This window comes from Bos javanicus, chromosome 9 (genome assembly GCF_032452875.1).
Source record: "Bos javanicus breed banteng chromosome 9, ARS-OSU_banteng_1.0, whole genome shotgun sequence".
NCBI classification, from domain to species: Eukaryota; Metazoa; Chordata; class Mammalia; order Artiodactyla; family Bovidae; genus Bos; species Bos javanicus.
In genome coordinates, this window is record NC_083876.1 from 90,221,904 (window position 1) to 90,230,098 (window position 8,195).

Sequence of the window (8,195 nt, forward strand, 5' to 3'; positions counted from 1 at the left end):
ACCGGATGCCATGATCTTCATTTTCTGAATGTTGAGCATTAAGCCAACTTTTTCACTCTCCTGTTTCACTTTCATCAAGAGGCTTTTTAGTTCCTCTTCACTTTCTGCCATAAGGGTGGTGTCATCTGCATATCTAAGGTTATTTGTTTCATTAGCTATAACCATATTAAGGAATTTTGTTTTTAGTGAGTCTCTCCTCCATAAAATGAGATCAATTTGGAAAGAAAAGTTTATGAACAGATGTATTATTTCCTGACTGAACTTAAAAGCTATTTTTCTGTGTAATAAAGTTTGTGAATAAATTCAATGTTTATTGAATATAAAGCACGTTTATCTGTACCTCTGGCAATATATTTAACACCAACTCAGCTATATGCTGCTGAAATTTTATGAAGCAAAAAGAAAGTGAAGTGGCTCATTTGTGTCTGACTCTTTGCGACCCCATAGACTGTAGCCTACCAGGTTCCACAGTCCATGGGATTTCCCAGGCAAGAATACTGGAGTGGGTTGCCATTTCCTTCTCCAGGAGATCTTCCCGACCCAGGGATTGAAGCCGAGTCTCCCGCATTATAGGCAGACACTTTGCCGTCTGAGCCACCAAGGAAATCCCAAAGGAAAATATAAATTTGGGCTGGAAGACACATTTTGATCTTTTTTTCCAGGATCCTTTAGACTTTTGTGGAGTGAACTGGGCAGGGCATATTTTCCGTAAGACAAATGTATTGGCTCAATTGTGGCTCAGGTTAAGGTATCATTATCTTCCTTCAGGCCACTATGTTAGACATTTCCAAAAGGAATATGTATTCCATGTGTGACTAATTCATTTCTAATTAAGATTATTAAATTACTAACATTTCAAAGAGAGTTTAATAAGTGCTTGAGCTGGCATTTTAAAATTCATTATTGTTTGATTTTAAGTTAACAGACTATACTAAGAAGCATATTGCTACTGATTTAATTTAAATTGATACTAGTAATACTCAGATTCACCTAACATTTCTCACTTGTGTGACCTTGAGCATTTTGTTTAACCACTTAAGCCTTGTATTTTTTCAACAGCAAACTGGTAAAAATAATAGTATTCCTAGAATGGCAATTTTGAGTAGTAAATAAAATCAAATAATATAACATGCTTTACATAGTGCCAGATTATGTACTCACCATGATATGTGGTGATGGGGAAAAGTATCTTTACCTTTGTGCATTTAAAACATTTTTCAAGCAATTCTCTGAGATAAAGCTTACAATATTGTGAAAATAAGAAAGAGAAGCAAAGACAAAAAGGAGCATTATAGAAACATGGCCTCTGGTTCTCTTCAAGCAACTCTGTGATCTTTATTACCACTAGGCTAAAGGATAAGACCCTGATGCTGGGAAAGATTGAGGGCAGGAGAAGAAGGGGTAACAGAGGATGAGATGGTTAATACATCACTGACACAATGGACCTGAGTTTAAGCAAACTCTGGGAGACAGTGAAGGAGAGGGAATCCTGGCATGCTGCAGTCCATGGGGTTGCAAGGAGTCGGACACGACTTAGTGACTTAATCACAACAAATGGATAAGAGGCAGGGGAGGTGGAGATAAAGTTCTGTCATGTACCCGATCATGTTTGGAGTGAGTTCCTTCTGTACATTCTTTTTTTGTTTTTCTCCCAAAGTTCTAGGACTTTTAATTTGTCCCCAAATTGCTGAAGCAAAAATCAATAAAACATTCTGCTTTCCTTTACAACCCCCTAATGGAAAAAACAAAAAACTGCATAGGAAAAAAATGGTTTTGTACACGGGAAGAAACAATATAAGTTCAAAATTTACAGATAAGGGTTAGCTCTATCACTCACCTCTAAAAAGTTTATACGAATATCCAGTCAACACCAACAGGGTTATCTCCCTTGAAATGTTATCTATATGGATTTCCAAGTAGCCCACAGGGCTGTATACTGTCTTGGAATGTCCTCAGAAGGCTCTGTCATTGATCAGGTAATAGAGTAAAAACCCGAGTCTTTTGTTTCGAATGGAAGAGGGAGAGAGAAGAAATTATTCAAACTTCGTTTTCTTTCCTTGTGGTTTGTGGTCGCCTCCTCCTCCTCTGCCTCCTTGGAAGCCTCCTCGGACTTCAAAGCCTCCCTGGCCTCTGCCACCACCTCGGCCTCCAAAGCCACCTCTGCCTCCTCCTCGGCCACCAAAGCCATCTTCACCCTTAGGTTTGGCCCAGTCCAAAGTGACTTTGCTTCCATCAATTTCACCATCTTTCATGGTCTCCTTGGCAGCTTTGTCTATCTTCCTCACTGTTGAAGTCTACAAAACCAAACCCTTTGGAGGATCTAGTCTCCCAGTCAGTGACTATCCTTGCTCAAATAGAGCCATCAAATGACTAACGTCTCTTCTGTGGTATCCTCAGAGAGACCTTTGACAAAGAGTTTTTGATGGCTGGCTTTTTACATTCGGTGATCCCCTGGGTCCTTGCAACTCCAGTCTTATGGCTCTGCCCTCAATTTCCCTTTTATTACATGAATGTAGAGCTTCTTTTACATCTTTAAGTGAACCAAATTCTATAAATGCATACCTTTTAGATTTGCTATTTTGGTTCTGTGGCATCTTGATACGAGTTGCCCTCTCAAATACTTCCTGAAGAGTTTCTTCTGTTGCACTATAGGAGAGGTTGCTTAAAACCAGGGTTTTTGATTCACCACTCCAAGTGTGATTCTTTCACCTCTATGGTCTTGACTTTGACCTTTCTCTCCGGTGTAGGACAGAGAAAATGGATCGCCCGTCCATTTCTGTTCCCTGCTTTTCTTCCAAGGTTTTTTTCTTCATCAGCTTCTGTCTTGAATTCCATATAAGCAATCCCTTTACTCTTTCCATCCTTGTTGACTAATCTGATCTCCACAGCATCTTCAAACACTTCTTTTAAATCATTCTGAGTAACTTTGCAGGGCAGATTTTTAGCCAAAAGTGTTCTCGCATCGCAATCTTTCTTACTGTCTTTTCCCTTTGGTTTTCCTAGTTTAATTTTGTTGCCAAAGACTTTTAAACTAGTGAGTTCCAAGGTTTTTTCCAGGTCTTCAGCAGATTCAAAATCCACATAGCCAAATTTCCTAGACATACCAATTCTGACATCGACAATAGCAAGATCATTTTTAGCAAAAAGGTCACTGATACCCGTTTTCAAGAGCAGATTTATTGAAGTTCAGGTTTCCAACAAAGAGATTGAAAGATGTAGTTGGTTCTGTGCCTTCTACTTTTTGTTTCTTGGCTTCAGGAGCTGCTTTTTTTTTGGCCATTTCCTTCTTTCCTTTTCAGGTGCTTCTTTGACAGGCTCTTCCTCATCTTCCTCCTCATCATCATTGTCATCCTCTTCCTCCTCCTCCTCATCATCATTGTCATCCTCTTCCTCCTCCTCCTCCTCATCATCCTCTTCATCTTCAGCAGTGCTCTTGGCCTTCACAGGAACACCTTTTGCTGGAGCTTTCTTTCCTTTGGTTGATACAATCTCCATAGGTTCTTTTTCAGAGTCACCCTCCTCCTCCTCCTCATCCTCATCATCTGTGGCAAGAGCAGCACCAAAAGCAGCTGCTTTCCTCAGTGCTGGCTCATCCTCTTCTTCATCATCTTTGTCTTCCTCTTCACTGTCATCTTCATCTTCCTCATCACTGTCTTCTTTCTTGGCATTCTTGCCATTCTTTGCTCCCTTGGCTGGAGCAGCTGCTCCCTTCTTACCAGCGGTTGCTACCAATGCTTTGCTTGGGGTGGCTTCCTCTTTTGGCAGGCATCACTACTGCTTTGGCAGGTGTAACTGTCTTCTTGGCTGGTGTAGCCACTGCCTTTTTTTTTGCCAGGGGTGACAACTGCTTTCTTTGCCGGTGAGGCAACTGCAAACTTTTTTTGTTGGGGAAGCCATCATCTTCTTTGCTGGAGTTGTGGTAGCCTTCTTGCCTTTTTTTTCTTTTTTTTTTCTTTTTTTGAGGGATAACAACCTCTTCTCCACTTCTCTCATCCTCTTGATCTTCTGACGTTTGCTCATCTTCACTATCTTCTTAGTGAAGGAGGAGGAGGAGCCATTTTCTTGGAGTCACCTTGATTTTTACCAGCCTTTGCAAGCTTAAAGCTCAGCATTCAGAAAACTAAGATCATGGCATCCGGTCCCATCACTTCATGACAAATACATAAGGAAACAGTGGAAACAGTGGCTGACTTTATTTTTCTGGGCTCCAAAATCACTGCAGATGGTGACTGCAGCCATGAAATTAAAAGACACTTGCTTCTTGGAAGGAAAGTTATGACCCACCTAGACAGCATATTAAAAAGCAGAGACATTACTTTGCCAACAAAGGTCCATCTAGTCAAGACTATGGTTTTTCCAGCGGTCATGTATGGATGTGAGAGTTGGACTGTGAAGAAGGCTGAGTGCCAAAGAATTGATGCTTTTGAACTGTGGTGTTGGAGAAGACTCTTGAGAGTCCCTTGAACTGCAAGGAGATTCAACCAGTCCATCCTAAAGGAGATCGGTCCTGGGTGTTCATTGGAAGGAATGATGTTGAAGCTGAAACTCCAATACTTTGGCCACCTGATGCGGAGAGCTGACTCATTTGAAAAGACCCTGATGCTGGGAAAGATTGAGGGCAGGAGGAGAAGGGGATGACAGAGGATGAGATGGTTGGATGGCATCACTGACACAATGGACGTGGGTTTGGGTGGACTCCAGGAGTTAATGATGGACAGGGAGGTCTGGTGTGCTGTGGTTCAAGGGGTTGCAAAAAGTCGGACATGACTGAGTGGCTGAACTGAACTGAACTGAATTGTGAGCTTTACCATGATGGCGGCTTATGATGGCAGAGTGTGTGGTGAGAGAGTGGCGCAAACGAGCCCGGAGGACCCTAAGCACCATTGATGGCAGCCAATGATCCCTAAGTGCTTAAGCCTGGCTGCCAGCTAGCACTCGAGACTGAAGCAAAAGACAGCCTGCCCAGTAATCACCTCTGGAAAGGTGACGATGGCCTTTCTGTACATTCTTTAAACATTGAAAACAAAAGCCAGACAGAAATGGTAAAAATAGATCACAATCCAGATTCTAGCTATTATATTAAAAAAAAAAATTGCTATCACTGGCTCACAAATGAGAACTTCCATTAGTAAATCATCCTACTTTTTGCTTTTGCAAGGATTAATTTTGCAATTTTAACTTATGCTGCCTCATTTTCTTTCTCCAATACTTCTGGGTAGAATTAAACTTTCAAGGTCCAGTGAAAGTGGCTGAAATTTCATTATCTTTTATGTCTCATCAAATTATTTACCTTGCCAGGCATTTGCCACCCACTTTTCTTCTGGAATTTCAATTCAAATTTACTTTAAAGAACAAGTGTGCTGCCCTCACTGATGAGAAACCCATGTTTGCAGTAAACAGAAGAGAGAAACATGAAAAATTCATTAGAAAAATAGAATTTGTTTTTGTAATGCCATTTAGGGTGTGATAGATTTGATGGAGAGGCGCTATGAGAATATACAAGCATGTAAATCCAATTTGTAGATGGAGTAATCACCATCTCCTCAAAGATTCTTCCTCTCATTATGAATTATAAATTCATAATGAATTATGGCTGAATTATGGCACCACATCTGTCTTGCCTCTGGTGTGAAAAGTGAAAGTGAAAGTAGCTCAGTCGTGTCCAACTCTTTGCGACCCCATAGACTGTATAGTCCATGGAATTCTCCAGGCCAGAATACTAGAGTGGGTAGACTTTCCCTTATCCAGGGGATCTTCCCAACCCAGTGATCGAACCCAGGTCTCCTGCTTTGCAGGCATGAAAATCACTTGCAAATGTTTCAAGTACTTACATTGGTTTTAAGGTAGTCTACTTCTTTTGAGGATGGGAATTGTCTTCTATTATTTTATATTTATTTTCAGTCTCTCAGCCGGAAGTGAACTGAGGATGTTGTCTTGGGATATGATGAATAGGCATAAAATAAGCATGTGGTCCATATTCTCATGTTCTTTCCTTACTCTGTCCATTCCTATCACCACTACCAAGTGTGTAAAGCACACCTCAGGAAACAGTTCACAAATCGCTAACCTGGGGCTCGTTAGGATAGTGGTGCCTAGGAGGTTTAAAAATCATTAGTGTGATTTCCCACAACACTTTAATATAAACCCTCTATCAGTTGTGTATGACTCAGACCCCGTGGACTATAGCCCCTCAGGCTCCTCTGTCCATGGGAAGAGTACTGGAGTGGGTTGTCATTCCCTTCTCCAGGGGATCTTCCCTTCCAGGGATTGAGCCCTTGTCTTCTGCATTGCAGGCGGACTCTACCATCCAAGCCTCCTATACTTTAATATTATATGGTATTTAATACGAATATTGAATAATTTTTATACTATTTTATAAGACTGCTGCTGCTGCTAAGTCACTTCAATCGTGTCTGAGTCTGTGTGACCCCATAGACGGCAGCCCACCAGGCTCCTCCATTCCTGGGATTCTCCAGGCAAGAATACTGGAGTGGGCTACCATTTCCTTCTCCAATGCATGCATGCATGCTAAGTTGCTTCAGTCATGTCCAACTGTGTGTGACCCTATGAACAGCAGCCCACCAGGCTCCTCCATCCACAGGATTCTCCAGGCAAGAATACTGGAGTGGGTTGACATGTCCTTCTCCAACTTTATAAGACTGTTTTATGCTAAACAAAGTGCAGGAAACTCAGGACTCAAAATTATAGTAATTATAATTTCAGGCAAATTCACTCAATTATAATGTATTTCAGACAATTTCTCCTAAGTAGGTAATGAAGGGTAGTTTGAGGTTGTCAAGGAGGATATATCATGTGAAGAAGATGGTCTCTGGGTTCAAAGAGACCTGGGACAAATGTGTGTTTCTCCATTAGCAACCTTGTTAAATTATCCTATGTGAGGTTCAGCTGGCAATGCTGTAAAATGTCGATAATGATGACATTTATACACAGGATTCAGTAGGACAGGGCTATCAATCACCTTTCCTTGGATAGAACTGCAAAATCCACATAATTATCTTCTTGGTTTTATCTGTGGTCTCCAGAGCAGTGGCAAATGCATCATCACAGTGATATGGCCAAATGAACATTACCTCCAGGGCTCACTCACTGCCACAGGACCCCTAAGAAGGGTATTCATATTACAATCCAGATTCTACTTGTTACCGGGCAAAGGGAATATGAAAAAAAAGGCAATGTAAACACATGCACAGATCGTTGCCTTATTCAAATATCCCATTAAAAACAATAGTACAGTTATAAAAATAAATGCACCACAAATCAAAAAGCACAGGAGAAGAGAGCATGTAAAAAAGAACAGTACGTTTTTCGAGGTTGGAAATACAGACTAGAGAACCGACATGTGAACACGGGAGTGCAGGGTGGGGGTGTAGCGGGGAGGAGAGGGGTGGGCTGCACTGGGAGATTTGATTTGACATAAATACACTACTGATGTAAAATAGCTAGCCAGTGAGAATCTGTGGTGTAGCACAGGGAGCTCAGCTCGGTGCTCTGTGATGACTTAGAGGGGTGGGATGGTGGGTGGTGAGAGGGAGGAGATATATGTATGCATAGAGCTGATTGACTTCGTTGTACAGCAGAAACTAACACAACCTTGTAAAGCAATTATACTCCAAGCATTTTTCTTTTAAATAAATAAAATAGAAAATAAAAATTGGGGAAGCAGATGTATTAGCAGTAAAAGGCTTCACAGAACTGAGAAAGCTGGAATCCACAGCCAGGAAAAGGCAATGTAATTTAGCAGCAAGATAATTTACAGGGCAGAGCTCTTAAGGGCTAAGGAGTTAGAAACTCCATAAACCTCAGGATGTGGTAGAGGATGGAGCAAAAACTAGGATGCTTATTACACATTTCCTTAAGAAATGCATAGATTTCTTCGATGAAGTTTCTTTTTTTTTTCCCACCTGTTCTAATAGACAACTATCACCTCTCTCATAAAGGCGGGAAGTTTCTTCTCTGCATAAATAGAACTAGAGAGAAAAAGACACAATAAAGGATAGGGACTAACCTTTCTTATTAAAAACAGGAATTACATTGAAGTGCATATACTTTAGATCTCTTTCACTATTTCTCTTCCTAAGGACCCTGAAATATATTTTCCTTTGGAAAAATCAAATGCCTAAAGAAAATATCTATATGGATTAATTTTTTGACAGAAGTCCAGCAAAACATTTGGG

General features: G+C 40.9%; 1 pseudogene; it reads right to left on the reverse strand.

Annotated features, from left to right (window-relative positions):
- Positions 1–1,502: 1,502 nt before the first annotated feature.
- LOC133254460 (nucleolin-like) lies at positions 1,503–4,133 on the reverse strand (annotated as a pseudogene).
- Between the last annotated feature and the right edge of the window lie 4,062 nt (positions 4,134–8,195).